Here is an 18970-nt window from a genome sequence, read left to right as displayed (position 1 = left end):
ATAAAGAAAAGAGAATAATGGGGTGCTACATTATAAAGAATAGAGAATAATGGGGTGCAACTGTATAAAGGATAGAGAATAATTGGGTGCTACTGTATAAAGAATAGAGAATAATTGGGTGCTACTGTATAAAGAATAGAGAATAATTGGGTGCTACTGTATAAAGAATAGAGAATAATGGGTTGCTACAATATAAAGATTAGAGAATAATGGGGTGCTACACTACAAAGAATAGAGAATAATGGGCTGCTACAATAAAAAGAATAGAGAATATTTGGATGCTACAATATAAAGAATAGAGAATAATGAGATGCTACAATATAAAGAATAGAGAATGATGGGCTGCTACTGTATAAAGAATAGAGAATAATGGGGTGATACACTATAAAGAATAGAGAATAATGGAATGCTACAATATAAAGAATAGAGAATAATAGGGTGCTACAATATAAAGAATAGAGAATAATAGGGTGCTACAATATGAAGAATAAATAATAATGAGGTGTTACTGTATAAGGAAGAGAGAATAATGGGGATCTACAATATAAAAAAATATATTATGATGGGGAGCTGCAGTATAGAGAATAGAGAATTATTGGGTGCTACAATATAAAGAATAGAGAATGACGGGGTGCTACATTATAAAGAATAGACAATGATATGATGTGGTACCGTATAAAGATTAGAGAATTATGGTGTGCTACTGAATGAGGAATAGTGAATAATGGTGTGCTACCGAATCAAGAATAGAGAATGATAGAGAGCTACAATTAAAAGAATACAGGATATTGGTGTGCTACAATATAAAGAAAAGAGAATAATGGTGTGCTTTAATATAAAGAATAGAGAATATTGTTGTGCAACTGTATAAGGAATAGAGAAAAATGGTGTGCTACAATATAAAGAATAGAGAATAATGTTGTGCTACTGTATAAAGAATAGAGAATAATGGTGTGCTACAATATAAAGAATAGATAATAATAGTGTGCTACTGTATAAGGAATAGGGAATGATAGAAAGCTATAGCATAAAGAATAGGGAATAATTGAGTGCTTCAATATAAAGAATAGAGAATGACGGGGTGCTACGTATACATTATAAAGAATAGACAATGATGATGCAGTACTGTATGAAAAAAAAGAGAATGATGGGGTGCTACAGTGGCGGAACCAGAACTTTTTATAAGGGGGGGGGGGGCACTGACTGACCTAAGGGGGCCCCGCTCCAGTCATGCTTCAGTGATTCCCTATATAATCAACCAAATTTTTTCCACAAAAGGGGGGGAGGGTGCAGGCCCCCCTCTGGATCCGCCTATGTGCTACAATACAAAGAATAGAGAATAATGAGGTGTTACCATATAAAAAAGAAAATGATGGGGTGCTACAATATAAGAACAAACAATAATGGGCTGCTACAATACAAAGAATAGAGAATGATAAGGTGCTACTGTATAAAGAAAAGAGAATAATGGTGTACAACAGTTTAAAGAATATAGAATACATTTGTATTTCAAGGGTTACGATCGTATCAATCGTATGCAATCGTTATGATCGATAAAGATTTATTTAACTCAATCAACTGTATCCTTTCATTTTCAAGGGTCACGATCTTATCGATCGTATACAATTATTACGATCGATTAAAAGTTGATCAACTCAATCACCTGTATCCTTTCCCTTTCAAGGGTCACGATCGTATCGATCGTATTCAATCGTTACGATCGATTAAGAGTTGATCAACTCAATCAACTCTATCTTTGTATTTCAAGGATCACGATCGTACCGATCGTATTCAATCGTTACGATTGATTAAGAGTTGATCAACACAATCAACTGTATCCTTTCCTTTTCAAGGGTCACGATCGTATCGATCGTATTCAATCGTTACGATCGATTAAGAGTTGATCAACTCAATCAACTCTATCTTTGTATTTCAATGGTCACAATCGTATAGATCGTAATCAATCGTAACGATCGATTAAGAGTTGATCAACTCGATCAAATGTATCATTTGTATTTCAAGGGTCATGATATCGATCGTGTTCAATCGTTACGATCGATTAAGAGTTGATCAACTCAATCAACTTTATCTTTTGTATCTAAAGAATCACTATCGTATCGATCGTGTTCAATCGTTACGATCGATTAAGAGTTGATCAACTGAATCAACTGTATCATTTGTATTTCAAGGGTTACGAACGTATCAATCGGGTTCAATCGTTACGATCGATTACGAGTTGATAAACTCAATCAACTCTATCATTTGTTTTTTCAAGGGTCACGATGGAATCGTATTCAATCGTTACGAGCGATTTAGAGTTGACCAACTCAATCATTTGTATAATTTGTTTTGTAAGGGTCACGATCGTACCGATCGTATTCAGTCATTACGATGGATTAACAGTTGATCAACCCAATCAATTGTATCATTTGTTTTGTAAATTTCACGATCGTATCAATCGTTTTAAACCGTTATGATCGATTAAGAGTTGATCAAATCAATCTATTGTATCATTTGTATTTAAGGGGACACGATCGTATCAATCGTATCCAATCGTTACGATCGATTAAGAGTTGATCAACGCAATCAATTGTATCATTTGTATTTCAAGGGTCACGATCGTATCGCTGGTATTCAAGTTTTCATGCACCTGTCATTAGTCAGAAGCCTGCAGTTCAGTAGTTGTCGTTTGTTGGTGTGGTTCATAAGTGTTTTTCGTTTCTCATTTTTTATATAGATTAGACTGTCGGTTTTCCTGTTTGAATTGTTTTACACTAGTCATGTTGGGTCCCTTTATAGCTTGCTGTTCGGTGTGAGCCGAGGTTATATGTTGAAGGCCGTACTTCAACCTATAATTGTTAACTTGTTATACATTGTGACTTGGATGGAGAGTTGTCTCATTGGCACTAATACCACATCTTTTTATTTATATGTATATATAAAAAACTAACAAATTCTTGCAGAAAATACGTACTTAGTACAATTTGCAGTTAAAATTTTATGAAAACCGTTTGTATAATATTTATTTCCACCTATATTGACGAAGGCACAGGTCTTTTTGGATTTCGCTTAACCCAAGCCTTTCATTGATAACGATCAAGTGGTTGTATGTTTTTGAAGGGTCGTCAAGTTGGTTACTTATTCCTTATCCCTTATTCGTTACTTATTCCTTTTTCCTTATTGGTTACTTATTCGTTACTTATTCCTTATTCCTTTTTCGTTACTTATTCTATAAATGTGCTACGTTTAAAAAGCGAAAAAGGAACGAATAAGTATATGTATAACGAATAAGTAACAGGATATCAGTCGAGCGCTGAAACGGGTACATACGCGCTAATAGGGTTATTTCACTTTTACGAACCCAAAGCTAACATCAGAGACAAACAAATAAAAGAAAATTAAGCATTGAAAAGGTGCAACGTATTTAAAGCGAATAAGGAACGAATAAGTATATATATATATATATCGAATAAGTAATAGGATATCAGTCGAGCGCTGAAACGGGTACATATGCGCTTAAAGGGTTATTGCACCTCTACATACCCAGAGTTTACACTAGAGACAAAAAAATGAAATAAAAGAAAGCATTAAAAAGGTGCAACGTATAAAAAAAAAGTGAAAAAGGAACGAATAAGTAGCGAATAAATAAAAGTGATTTAGTCGAGATCTGAAACGGGTACATACACGCTTACGGGGTAATGTCACCTTACGAACCAATAATTAACACCAGAGATTAAAAAGAAACGAAATATCATTAAAAGGGAGCAACATAGTAAAAGCGAATATACAAAAGGGTATCAATCGAGCGCGGAAGCGGGTACATTCGCGCTGACAGGGTAATTTTACCTCCTCGAACCAATATCTTACCTCATAGTAAAAAAGAAAAAGAAAAGAAAAGAAAGTATTAAAAGAGGGCAACATATTAAAAAGCAAATAAGGAACGGATAAGCAATAAGGAATAAGTAACGAATAAGGAATAAGGAATAAGTAACGAATAGGTAACGAATATGGAATAAGGAATAAGTAACGAATAAGGAATAAGGAATAAGTAACCAACTTGACGATCCTTGTTTTTAATAAGTTTATTGAGTTGGTATTTGGTAATCAATCGTGAGCAATCGTATCGATCGTTACGATCGAGTGTTTGTATTTGGTATTGAGTTGATTTAGTCGATATTTGGTAATGAATCGTGATCAATCGTATCGGTCGTAACGATCGAATGTTGGTATTTCGTATTGATTTGATTGAGTTAATATTTAGTAATCAATGATAATCAATCGTATCGATCATAACGTTCGATTGTTTGTATTTCTAATTGAGTTGATTGAGTTGATATTTGTTAATCAATCGTGGTCAATCGTATCGATCGTAACTATTGAGTGTTTGTATTTTTTATTAATTTGATATTTGTTAATCAATCGTGATCAATTGTATCAATCATAACGATCGAGTGTTTGTATTTTGTATTAAGTTGATTGAGTTGATATTTGTTAATCAATTGTATCGATCGTAACAATCGAGTATTTGTATTTCTTATTGAGTTGATTAAAATGATATTTGATAATAAATCGTATCTATCGTAACGATTTATGGATTGTACTTTTTAGTCAGTTGATAGAGTTGAAAACTGGTTATCAATCGTGATCAATCGTATCAATCGATGTTTTAAAGTCAATTGTTATTGTATCAATCGATTGTCGAATACTGTACCTTAATAACACACGACTATTTGCAGACGATTGTATAGTATACAGAACAATAACATCTCCTGCTGATACTAAAATACTACAAGAAGATCTCTACAAACTTGCAGAATGGGAAAAAAAAACCTGGGGCATGGACCTTCACCCACAGAAGTGCAGTGTTAAAACTACCACCAGATCACGCTCACCAATAAACACTCAAACACTCTTAATAGAAAAGTGCTGGAGAAATCAAGAAGTACCAAATACCTTGGGGTTGACATTGAATCGGACCTGTCCTGGAAACAACACATCGATAGAGTAACCAAAAAAAAAAAACCACACACAACATGCTATGATTTCTAAAACGCAACCTTAGAACATTTAAGAGAGGTGTAAAGGGGGTATCTGCACGGAAGAACGCGAAATAAAATTGCCTTTTCACGATGAACGAACAATTAAAAATTTCTTGAACGTTGATCTTTTTACCGATTTCACGAAACACGGTGAATAACGAACCTTTTTCACGGCTGCACGTGAAATAAAAATGGCAAAACACATTGCACGAAAATAACCCTTTTCCACCCTCATTTAACAGTGAAACCAAGATAAACGCCTATTTTGCAATCATATCAAACTTAGACTATTGTGCAACAGTATGGAACCCATACCAAAAAGAGCAGGTGAAAAATGTTGAAATGGTTCAGCGTCGTGCAGCCCGTTACGCCACCAATCGCTACAGGAACACCAGTAGTGTGGGCAGCATGTTGGAAGAACTTGAATGGGAATCATTGGAAAACAGAAGGGTGAAATAACAACTTACATTACTCTACAAAGTGGTTAATGATCTTGTGGATATACCATGCGACAATTATCTAGCACCAATGTTATCAAGAACAAGATCATCATATACCAAGAAGTTCTGGCAATACTAAACCAAGACTAATGGCTTCAAAAACATGTTTTTCCCAAGAACAGTGACCGTCTGGAGCTCTTACCAGCAACAGTAGCTGAGGTTCCCTCCTTGGTATCCTTCAAGAGAGAGCTTTCAACACTCTCTTTCTAGTCTGTTCAGTCCCCCATTTGCCAAGTAAGTTAAATGATGAACTGGAGCTATGCCGGCTGGGATTATTTCCCTGGTACCGCCACGGAAGCCGGAATGATTCAGGCCAGATGAACGAAAAGCAAATGGGTACCCCCTTTCTTTGTTTATTTTTCTTTATCATTTCCTATCATACCTATATACTTGCTTTATATATTTTTGGTTTCATCTCATAAAATTACTCTTTTTTTCTTGCCCCCACCGGAAGCGTTGAGTATTGGTCAAGATTGGCAGTTCAACGTACAATGAAGATGAAACACGTTTGTAGCAATGACGGATGGATTCATACAATTAGACTGATATTCAGTCGTACTTTCTCCTGATAAATATGGACATGTTAATTTGCAACTGCACTAAGCCTTTCGGTTTTGCTTTTATCTTAAGATTGGAAAAAAAGTGTAAGTTTAAGGGCATACAAGCAAATTGTCACCTAGTCAATTCAAGAATGTAATAAAAAATATACCTTCATGTGTTACTTTTAGAGATAAATTGGGTCGAAATTTTAGACATGTACTTGAAATTTCGGTTTCATGGACATTTCTATCCTTTAGAAAGACATACCGAACTTTTTTGTTTCAAAAGATAAACGCAAGTGGATTTTTGTAAGAACATTCGAAATATCTTCTCTACTTAAGTGTGCCTTGAATTTATATAATAATGCTTTGGAAATAATTCGTTTTTATCACATGTTAATGACTTTAGTAAATAAAGGCAACAGTAGTATACCGGTGTTCAAAAGTTATAAATCGAATGAAAGAAAACAAACCGGGTTACAAACTAAAACCGAAGGAACCACATCAACTATAAGAGGAAAACAAAGGAACAACGGGAACACTGAAGTGCAACAAAAACAAACGCCAACATACATAGAAACGAATTATTTGAAAACACGGCATTTTTTCCTGTATATTTATCTAGTTTAAAAATAATTCATCTGTGAATTGTTCATAAAAATTGGCACATATAACCTTCATACATAATCAATCCAAATGTCATTTTAAAAAGAGTGGTCCATGAACTCGTTTTCAAGTTAAATCAGTCTGAATGATAAAAATCAGTTAAAAATGTATCTTTTCCCTATATGTCACAGTTTGACGTCGTGATAAATAACATTTTACGTTAGCAACGTGATTATCTCCCTTGTAACTGTATCGTATGCTCTTAAGCTTATTATGGTCTAGCTTAAATTATGATTTTTATATCTTTGCAATTAATGAATATATTGCATGCAACTGATGAAATACATTTGGAGGGTCCTTTCGCTCCCACAACGTTCAACAATTAACTCATATGCACCTCTTGAGCCTTAACAACCCACTTCTGGTAGGTTTAGGTAGTAAAGTATTTAATCAAGCTCTTTGATCACCTGTGTTATTGTTGTCAAATCGAAGATAAACAAAAGTACACAAAACACAACATAGAAAAGTAAAGACTGAGCAACACGAACCCTACCAAAAACTGGGGTGATCTCAGGTTCTCCGGAAGGGTAACCATATCCTGCTCACATGTGACACCCGTCGTGTTGCTCATGTTAGTAAAAACCCTGTAATAAGTCCAATTCGGTAAGTCACATCCGGGAAAAAGGAACGGGATTGTAGTTACGACATTAGGATTATATCCGCTATCATCTGTAAAACGGTATTTCAAAACGGTCAACCAACTCGTGATGGCGTCCGTAAAACTTAAGAAGGGATGATTTCAACTTCACCACTTCGTTTGTTCAATAGCTTCCTTGTGAGCAGCAACCCTCTATCAAGGAAATAATGATAGGAAATACAAGCCCTGTGATATCGTATCAACTGCGATACATATACTCCGTATGCAGGCGCTGCTGGAATGTTGCTACATAGAAATGGAAAGTTCACAATTGGGAAGCTGAAGTCATCTCTTTTGTCGTAAAGTTTTGTTTTCAACCGACCCGCATTGTCAATTAGATGTAAGTCAAGATATGAGGCAGACTTAACTGTATCTGTTGTGTTTTATGTACTTATATTTGTCTGTTTGTCTTTTTCTTTTTTAGCCATGGCGTTGTCAGTTTATTTTCGATCTATGAGTTTGACTGTCCCTCTGGTATCTTTCGCCCCTCTTTTGTATCCTTAATCTCAAGTTCGATGGGATAGATGCGATCAACATAGTCACCAAATTTTGAATTATGTAGTGAGAGAACATCATCTATAAAGCGTAAAGTAAAGTAGATGATTTCTAACCTTTTTAAATGAACAAATGAAAAAATCTTTCAATCTTTTTCATATGTACACATGATGTATGTAATTGAAAAAAGACAAGAGCAATTTACCTGGACAGGTAAAGTTTTAATACAGGATGTCATAATTTACACATCTTTTTTAATCAATAGATAAAATTAGTGCACCTCTCCAGGTAACCTAATTAGATTGACCACCAACCCATGGTTTATGACCCGAATAAATGGCCAACATCCCAGGTTGTATGACCCACAATAAATGGTCCCCATTGGATGTTGAACATAGCAGATGGTGAAGATTTTTCAGAGTATGTCACAGGTTGTACTGTATCTAATCATTTGTTATCATACAGTTGATTCCTGATGAAGCTTTATCCCTGTAATTGGCCTTTTAAAAGTTCTGTACCGTCTAGTGATATAGAAGAGAGAAAAAAACACGAAATACTAGAATAGGAATTTTTAGAATTTTAGAATAACGTAATGAAGCACAGTGAAATTCAATTTATGATCTGTAAACAATATACAACGCATTACACATGTCACAATGATTGACAATAGTCCATGTTATTGTTTGAGGTATAATATTTTCTTACGTGAATCAATTCTAAAAAGAGACATTATATGTCAAAGGGTGATTCAAACTTCAAAGTCGAAAAAACTTACAAAGCCTTGGTTATAAACGTATAAACGACGAAAATACTAACAAGTCTAAAAAACGCTAGATAGCAACCTTAGATTGAACAACACTGACAACACCATAAACCGGGGGTGAACTCTGGTTTTCCGAAAGCATAAGCAGCTCCGTTTCCATATATTGCACCCATCATGCTTGTCATGCAAGTACACATCCAGTGATAATTCTAATTCGTCGATGTTGTACACATACGTACTATCTTCCAGAAGATGCATGAAATACTTAAATGCTGGACGTTTAGTAGCAATTGATAAGTAATTCGAAAATACAAATGATATATAATGCTTACTCATTAAGCACGCGTCGTTGGATAAGAGACACAAAGTTTGTTGAATTGCTTGAAGTCATCATCTGTTTAAATAGTGTTTAATATTTCGTCTTTCTGCGGACTGTTGTAACATAGAAGTTATCTAGTAGTGTGCATGTTCAATAAATACAAATCCGTCATGATTGTCAATGTGAACTCGTGTTTAATCGTGTTAGACTTGACGGTCGACGTTGAAACACATTTTACAGTCTGGGTCCTTTTGGTTGGCGGTGTAGGTCCTTACTTTGTATTGTTTGAATTTGAAGTGTAGCATTTGTGTAGTGGCAATCAAATGTTCTGAATTATAGAGCATGCTCTTTGGGATAACAGTTTATGCAATTACTGAAAAGATTTATTCATATACATACTAAAAGTTAAAGGTGTACGGGAATTATGAGATAATTGTTTTGAATTTTAAGCTTGGCCTTCGTAAAACGTACGAAGATTTTACTGTTCACCTAGCGACGCGTAGCTTATGTATAACATAAACGTTAGACGTATTTATATTTTTAATACGCTTCTGAATGGTTTAAATATTGACAAAAGGAAGATTTTGAAGCACAACATGTGACGTATTTGTTTATTGTTTTAGAAGTTTCATAGCAAAAAAATCGGAATTCAAAATGGGAGCTTTCCTTAGTTACGGACTGATAGAACGTGGAATCTAAGACTTCAAAATATTTATCAACGTCCAATGATAATTATCGTTCTAAGTTCTAAACCAATTGCATTTTTTTTTCCTTTATGGAGAATACGTATAATGGCTGCTCTTTATTGGTTTGTTAATAATTTGTATTTTCAAAGACTGCATCATGTTAATTCAAGATCTGACGTTGTTGTTGCCCATGTAATTTTGATCGAAAAATATTATTACATTAACTTAACTAACACAACTCTTTCGATTTGAACCACTCAATGTACAATGTTTCTAAGAGTTAAGGAGTACTGAAAAAAGCCTTTTTAAGACGGACGACGTACATTTTTCAATATAATGTAAAATACTCATGGCAATAAAGATACACGTTTTATAGAAAAAAGCAATGGAGTTGTAATTATCTATAACTATCTACATATGATATACTAGTACTAAAATAAACTGAAAAATAATTAGATGCATATACATACAAAAGTTAAAATAGTTTTGATGATTTATTATCATCACCGAAAAATTAGCCAGAGGAATGAGATAAAACCAATCAAAACAAATTGTCAAGCATTCTACATGTATGTATATGGATTATACGATATGCATATCAGAACTAACTGTTTGGTGATGTTTTAAAATGTTAAATATTACTCGGTTAGATATAAATAAATCAGAATTTAGTATGAGTTTCATAAATAAAACAAACGAGCATTGTTACTAGTACATGCATCGTTTTAAAAACTTTAAAACGAATTAAATTACACAAATATAGACTATTCATTGTCAGCCAATACATGGTTTCGTTGAGTCCCATGGTTGCAAGAATCCTGCAAACAACTACTTGTAACCTTTTTTGAACCTGGAATAGGAAAAGTCGAATTTAGAAGTGTAATTGTTTAAAGTATCCAGCAGAAGCTAAATACATTATACCTATATTATTCCACTGTTACATGTCGCATGAACACCGATTAGTTTATCCATGTATTCAATCGTTTCAAGACGTCACGATTATAAAGACTTCTGTAATTCCTCAAACCATATTATTTGATCAGATAATAACTTTCAATGCATATTTAATAAAATTATAATGAAACGTATGCTTCAACTCCGCCAAGCAAAAATTGACCCTTGATGGTTTTTGCTATTCTTAATAACCCCTTTGCTCATATAGCTCCTCGTATATTCAAATACTTATACATTCTTTATCGTCATTGTTAGGGAGGTTTGAGCGTTCCTGATAATTTGAAATCTGGAAAATCGTTTCGAACAAACATAATGTATTGTTTCTATTTTTCAAAATTCAAGGTTCCTTTCGCTATTTTTTTAGGTTTCCTATCTCGTCTGTTTAATTTTTTGCAAATAATAACGAATTTACAATATCCTAGTTTTTAGTGATTTATAAGTGTGTTTTCCTTGACAGGGATATACTATTTTAGATTTTTGCATTTTAACGATACAAGTCAATTACATGTGTAGGTAATGATCAATTCAAAACTTGATATAGCGAACATTATCAACATGGATGAAAGCAAAATAAAAAAAACACAATATACGATGCGATTTATTTTGTCACATCACTGCATAGCTATGTTTGCCTCAGAAAGTAATAAAAACGATCTGGCTTTTTAGTTATAAGAATTTTCTCAGTATTCGCAAAATATGTGCTCAAACATCAAATATTATATTCCTCCATTAAGACAAAACTATGCACTATAAGCTTCCATACCATTTTCATTTTACCGTGTTCTTGGGACTGAAACAGAAAAATATGTCTTATAATATGCAAATTATATATAATACATTGTAGTTAATGATGAATTATATTATTCAATGCAAAATGTGTGTTTTTTTTCAAACGTATAATGCAATCCTGTCTAAGTATACATTTCGTTTGTTCACTTGCACAACTGGTCGATTGATTTCAAATGATATTTTCCTTTACCAAAATATAATTTAAGTCAAAGGTACGAACAAACACAGATAGGTCTTTTAGTGTATATTTAAAATTCAAACATACACAAAAAATAGTGTTCACTTGAAAGGAAGTCAAAAGGATCTGTATATGTATTAATTAATTTTCCCGTAAACAGAATTATAACTCTTGTTTTCTTTTTCAATAGAAGTATTTTGTTGAAATGTTTTTTCTTTTCGTATGTCCGTTTCGCATATTTTATATAATAATAATGAAATGTCGGGAGATGGTTATAGGGGATATGTATATTCACGATATGACTTGATACTAAAGTAAGATACACATATAAGTTGAGACCTTTCTTAATAGAAGTTTAGTAGTATATAATTTCAGAAGAAACACATAATTGAAATAAACACATAATTGTAGAAACGAAAAGTTTCCTTTGTTGACATTGTTGATATTTGAAAATGTTGAATTAGAGATGTAGTTTTATCTTCCTAATAATTATTCAAACCACCATTTTCATCTTTTGATCTTAAGTTATGTTCGGTATTTCAGCCATTTTTCAGACTTATCAACTGCAGTAAATTCAGTACTGTTCACACAATTCGGTTGAAGACAACTAAGATTGGTTCAGTCTCTGTTCGGGGTTATTAGTTGTTCTTATTCACCTGTACACATTAACATCAGACTGAATTGTCTGAAAAAGCTACTTAACAGTTTTAGTTTGACTACAAACAAAATGCCGGAACTATATCAATGTGTATTGAATTCGCAAGAAGAAACTATCTGAAAATTAACTTACACTCATAACAAGAATTCACCTTTTCTGTTTTCAGGCTTCTCACACGAATTTGAGAATACAACTTATGTTTAAGACGAAATTTCATTTACTAATGTTTTTTTCTTATTTTTTTAAATAAATTTAAAAACCCCTACCTAAAACTCTATGTTTACAGACATCAAAATGAACTGTGTTTGCTTATTTAATTGTGAAGTGCTATGTTTGATGATTTCCAATTATTTTTTTTTTTTTTTTTTTTTTGACTTGGTTATTTTTGTTATTGGCCAGATACTTTCTATCCTTAACATATTTTTGCTGATAGTAACAATGTAATTTATACAAAATAAAGTTAAAAGATTGTCGTTTGAAGTAACGGATTATTATACAAGATAAGACGCGTATATACTAGTTATAACTAATAATATTTTAAACGCTTTACATTTGTACAACATAAACCATTATGCTCGAATCTATTAACTTTAAGTAAAATCTAAAAAGATTTTAGAAATACACAATATTGTTATTTGACAATCAGGAACGTAACATTATTTACATTCAAAAGTAAGCCATGCATTTGTTATATTTCTATTTAAAGGGAAACTAATCAAAACATGATTTTGAATTAATATTTGCATGTCTGAATCAGTTACTGTCATGTCAGATAACAGTAAGCAATACATATTTCCACAAACAAAATGCACATTTTGACAACGTTATTCATTATCTTGTACAATGTAAGATGTCATACTTTAGAAACCATTTTGCGAAGTAATAAATGATGCGACCAGGGCATGCATATTTGATTTGAATTTAGGAAGAAGCAAAAACTTGTACATACCTTGTGCCTTGTTCACTTCTACTGTCATTTATCGTAGTTCTGTATTTTTTACTCTTCTGCTCATCTGTTAAGCAAAGTACAATTTGCATGAAAATGTTCTGTCATATTTGCTTTCCGTAAATTAATTTGTTATACATCAGGCTGTTAGTTTTCTCAATTGAATAGTTTCATAATTTCCATGTCGGGACCTTTGATAGCCGACTATACGGTATGGGTTTTTTCTCATTGCTGAAGGCCGTAAGGTTGCCTATAATTGCTTACCTCCACTTCGATTCAACTTTGGTGAATAGTTGTCTCATTATTCATCATACCACATCTCCTTATTTCTATAACAGCCAAACGATTTTTAATTAATACTTTTTTTCTGTTCTTTTATTGTTTGCTGTGCATGTACTGATTGTGTGTCATGGATGGATATTCCATCCTTTGTTTTTCTATTACCAGGTGTGTGTATTTCTATAGTTAAGAATGTATACGTTTGACTTTTAATTATTCACGTATGTTAGAAGGATAAGCTGTGCGTGTAGCGGTAGTGACAGCATCTAGTATTATCCATTTATCCATGTTAAAGTAAACATTCATTTCACTAGTAAACTAATTTTGATCTGAAACGGTTATTGTCATCAGAACAGCTCGTAAATGACTAAACAATTTATTGATAAGTCATTTTCAATCTTTCAGTCAATTTTCAGATTCATCTTCTGTGGTAAATTTAGAACTATTTAGACAATTGACTTGTGGTCAATTAAGACCTGCTCATTCTATGTTCAGACTATTCAGTTTTGTTTTTACCTATACACATCAACATCATGCTGAATTGTCTGCAAAGCTACCGAACAGTACTGAATTGACTGCAAAAGGAATTGTCTGAACAGTACTGAATTGACCGCCGTGGATCAGTATGAAAATTGGCTGAAATAAATAGAATGACTGAATATTTTATTAATGAGACCTTTTAGATGATGTTCAGATCAAAATGACAGTTTCAGATCAAATTGGTTTAGTAGTGCTTGTACGTCTCTTCCGGTTAAGTCATTATCTCTGTAAAGCCACGATAATTGGAATATGAAAACTGTCAGTGGTGACATACATTTTCGTTGACCAAGGCACGAGTCACAATTGAAAGGATGACTTAATCAATCTGTGAGCCAATAAGAACTCTTAGTGCAATAGCTTCCATGGAAGCAGCGACTCTCAATCATAGTATTAGTAAACGCAATAAGGGACATAACATCAACGTGGACATTTTAACTCTATTTTCATTTGTTGCTGGAAGGAGCCTACACAGAAATGAAAAGTTCAGAGTGAGTAACATTGAAATCATTCTCTCTTGGCGTAAAATGTTGCCCTGAACTGCCCCTCATTGTCAATTTCTAGATGTTTGACAAGATATGAATTGGACGTAAAGATATTGCTGATAACGTTATTTAAAATTTGGTGAAAAATATGCAACTAAGATTGTCATCAAATCTGAATAATTCAGAGAGAGGACACTCTATAGCGAAAAAGATAAGGTTAATGTTTACACTAGCTTTTTTTTTGTTTTTCTTTAGAAGATCCTGTATTTTGTCCGCCTCTTTAAAATAAAGGAATGAGTTTGCAGTAATATGAAAGCAATGCTTATTGTCTACCATTTGACATTTATATTAAACAAAAATGTAGTTAATTCAAACATAAATCATAATAATAATTGTCCTTCCTATAACTTCATATGTGTATTCTTTTTTAAGAACCAAACTATTTTTTTAAGTTTGTCTTTAAGTGTGAAATAATGAGTACTTGCTGTTCGGTGTGAGCCAAGGCTCTGTGTTGAAGACCGTACTTTGATCTATAATGGTTTACTTTTACAAATTGTGACTTGGATAGAGAGTTGTCTCATTGGCACTCATACCACATCTTCGTATATCTACTTGTGCAAAGGGAATATAAGTCATTTGTTATAAAAAAAAATGCATTAGAAGGGGGATTTATACTTGATGTACTCTCATAAGTATTTGTCTTAAGTATCCACATCAGATTTATATCTACCATACATAAGGTACTTTCACAGTATTTCTAAAGCCCGTGTTTAGAATGGTGTTAAATTTGATTACTAATTGAAAAACAGGTTGTTAGACCCAGCAATACAATATAGAAATAAGGAAATGTGGTATAATCGACAATAAGACAATTATCAACCAGAGTTCAAATGACGTAGATGTAAACACTCTTAGACATTCAGCTATAAAAGTCCCCGACATCAAAAATGTAAAACGATTCAAGCGAGAAAACTAACTAAATTATAACAAATCAACATGCGAGAAGATATAAGAACATATATAACAGACCCGAACAAACAACAACCACTGTTTGAAAGGTAATTTATAAAATGTCGGTATCCAGTACAGGGGAGCATGATCCTGGTCTTGATCTTTGGTTGAAATTCACCAGGAACATAACTTTTAAACAGATATATGATTATTTAATTGAGAGGAGCCATTTCAAGATCCCTTCTCCAGCTGTTGGACTGCATTTTGTGATCCTAAGTCAATATCAGATTCTTCTTTTAAACTGTTTATAAAAAGTATAAACATTCAAATACGATAATGTTTTGGCTTAAATCTGCAAGGGCAAAACTATACTGCGTGTTAAAATAATTAATTAAATAGGAATATTGCTATTTCCAAGCCAATTTATGCTAATCTTTTTTTGATTCGTGTTACATGTAAAGGCCTTATTATGTACTAGCTCGGTAATATATCTACAACACGGAAAAACAAAAATACGTATTTTACTTTCGGCGGTTTATTGTTCAACGGACAAAAAACCATCTACATGAGTATCTGGGGCAATGAATTACACACCATAATTAATAGCTCTTTACATATAAGTACTAATTAAGTAAAAAATAATAATCTAATCAATACATTTTAATGAACACCTATTTAAAAATTATAACAATGAAAAACCATATCAAACAATAGTATTTTGTAATCGTTAAGAAAACACATTTAATGTTTACAAAAGCGTAAGGATTAGAAGTTTAACTATTCACTGAGGGTCACCAGAGGATGCAACAAATTTATTTTATTTGGAAACATAACTATTATTTGAGACGGTCGGTTTTGCAACTCTGTAACTAACAGTCTTGCAGACGAAAATATTAGCTTTGACGGTTCCGAAGTGACGGAATGGCTAAGACATGTTTAGTTTAATGTGTTAGCTAGTCTAGGTGTAGCCCACGTATTTTCGGAGGTATGCATTTTAAATGACAATTTTGCAAATTAATTCAGAAGAAAATACTGTTTAAATAAAAAAAATTATTTAGGCTTTGCAGTTAGTCATAATAATATATACATATGTCAAGATTATAATACAAATGAAATACCATGTGATCATAGATTATAACTGACAAATACACTTTGAATTAAAGAACTGCTAAGAAGTATCTTAATAAATATAAAGAATGAAGCATAACAAAATAAAAATTATATGAGATACAAATGATATGTAAATTTCATACCCTATTCCACATTAAGGGAAAGGGAGGGAGGGTTTTGAAAAATGAACAAACGACGAAACACAATGTTCATATCAAATTAACTACGCTGATAGAAGTTTCAACGACAAACTAAGACATATTTAAACATAAAAATTCTAAATTATTAAACTGTTGACTACCTGTTTTTCTGGTGTTTCTGAAAAGTGATAATCAGTAGTGAGTTCTACTTATAAACTGAAATTTTTATCCAATATAAATTACTGTACTGCGTGACCAATAAGAAAACGTGTTTAAATTAAATTAGAAGGCTGTCCAAACTAAACCTTGACCAGAGATGTGTTCGCTGTTAAATGAAGTGAGACAAATTGTCCATTTACCAATTCACTAAATTATTATTCTGATTCTTCAATAATTATTCATTTTTATTCAAAAATTTACACATGCATTCGAAACAAAATGTATTTCACTTACTATACTAAGTATGATTAATCAGGGATGCCTATTTAATTTTCCGCAAGAAGTTCTCAAGTAGATCAATTTTATAAAGAGAAGACAACAATATTCTAACAGGAACCCGATTAGTAGAGTATCGTTTTGGTATTCGATACTCGGTACGTCCGATCGATACTCGAATACTCGAGTGCTCGTTGACATCCCTACTATTTCACAATGACAATGTTGGTTTGTCTCAATTCAAATTAATTATACACTGACCCTGCTTCGTGGAGCGCCTGTAAGCCAAAAAAGCGACAACTAGTGATCCAACTCCTGCTACTGCACTCACCGCACCTATTATTCCTTTAACTACTGTGTCAGCTGTGAAAGTATTGATAACCTCGATATAAAATTATCAAATTAAAACATTTAGAAAAAGTTAAATAATAGAAACTTGTAAGCTAGTAGTGAATGTTCACATTGCCATTGTCTAGAATGAAATCAACATCACACATAAAGAGACTGCTGTTGGTGTATTGTACACCTGATTACTTAACAGTTTGTTCTTATGTTGTACTTTTACACCATTGTCCCAGGTTAGGGGGAGGGTTGAGCACTTACAAACATGTTTAACCCCGCCACATTCTTTATGTGCCTGTACAAAGTCAGGAACCTGTAGTTCAGTGGTTGTCGTTGGTTCATGTCTGTCATATTTGTTTTTCGTAAATTGTTTTGTTATAAATTAGGCTGTTAGTTTTCTCAATTGAATTGTTTCATATTTTTCCTGTTGGGGCCTTTTATAGCCGACCATACGGTATGGGTTTTTCTCATTGTCGAAGGCCGTATGGTTGCCTTTTATTGCTAACATCCACTTCATTTGAACTTTGGTGGATAGTTGTTTCATTGGCAATCATACAACATCTCCTTATTTTTATATGACATTCCAAAGAACATACTATTGTCTCGATTACGGACAATATGTTACAAGAGAACAACATTACACTCCAACAATAATTTAAATCGTTTACCGTCCACACACAAGTCTTATCAATACATTTATATTTATCAATTGGGCATATACTACATATACTATGAATTTTTCAAAATGGAAATCAAGGGTGAATGCTTCAACATTGCCGCTAATAAATGATGATCATTTTTAAAAACAAGGAATAGATAATTTTACAAAAATTCAGTATGGGAATTATATCTTCTGATACATACTGTAGTCCTCGTCATCATCCGAATCCTCAGATTTAGTATCTGGTGTAACTCCTGCCGTAACTAAAAATAGTTGAAACTGTACAGTATATTTTTTCAAATCTAGTAAAAATCATGTAAGATATCAAATGAAATATGATTGTATAAAGTTAAAAGTAGAACTATAAATGAGGAACTGGTATCAAACTGTCCAGAAAAGAATAAGCTTTCCAAACATTATCAATCGTTTCTTCATGAACACTGTTCATATATATCAAACTGGCATTATGTGATCAATAGATAAATCTATTTAATCTCGAAAAACGTATGTGTTATTGACACAAGGAAAGATGCAATATCTGTCTAATGGATTGGCTGGTTATTGATAGATTGATAAAGAAAAAGAATAACAATTCAACAAGATAATGTTTTACACACGTTTGATTACATGCATGCATAGCAGTACACACTAAAACTGTTAATGCACCGGTCTAGTTCCTTTTAGAGAACATGCGATTCCCTCAGGCTTTGTTTGTTAACTTCTTCATATTGTTTGTCTCTTTTGAATTTAATTTTGAGATCTAAACATCGGTAAACAACTGTCACTTTAATTTTTTCACTGTTTTAGTTATAGATAATTCTAGGATTATGACCTTTTTCGTTTGCATTTGTTTAATTAAGG

The 18970-nt window shown here is 32.8% G+C and overlaps 1 long non-coding RNA gene across 1 annotated transcript; it reads right to left on the bottom strand.

Annotated features, from left to right (window-relative positions):
* Positions 1-10093: 10093 nt before the first annotated feature.
* Positions 10094-18368, bottom strand: LOC127718622 (uncharacterized). The gene is made up of 5 exons (XR_007989939.1): positions 18313-18368; positions 17368-17469; positions 13173-13236; positions 11362-11388; positions 10094-10494 (listed from the first exon to the last, which is right to left on the bottom strand). It is a non-coding gene; the product is annotated as an uncharacterized LOC127718622 (long non-coding RNA).
* Between the last annotated feature and the right edge of the window lie 602 nt (positions 18369-18970).

The sequence above is a fragment of the Mytilus californianus genome, unplaced genomic scaffold (assembly GCF_021869535.1).
Source record: "Mytilus californianus isolate M0D057914Y unplaced genomic scaffold, xbMytCali1.0.p SCAF_10, whole genome shotgun sequence".
NCBI classification, from domain to species: Eukaryota; Metazoa; Mollusca; class Bivalvia; order Mytilida; family Mytilidae; genus Mytilus; species Mytilus californianus.
The sequence above is the reverse complement of the archived record's forward strand: the minus strand, read 5'-3'. Positions and strand labels throughout refer to the sequence as shown.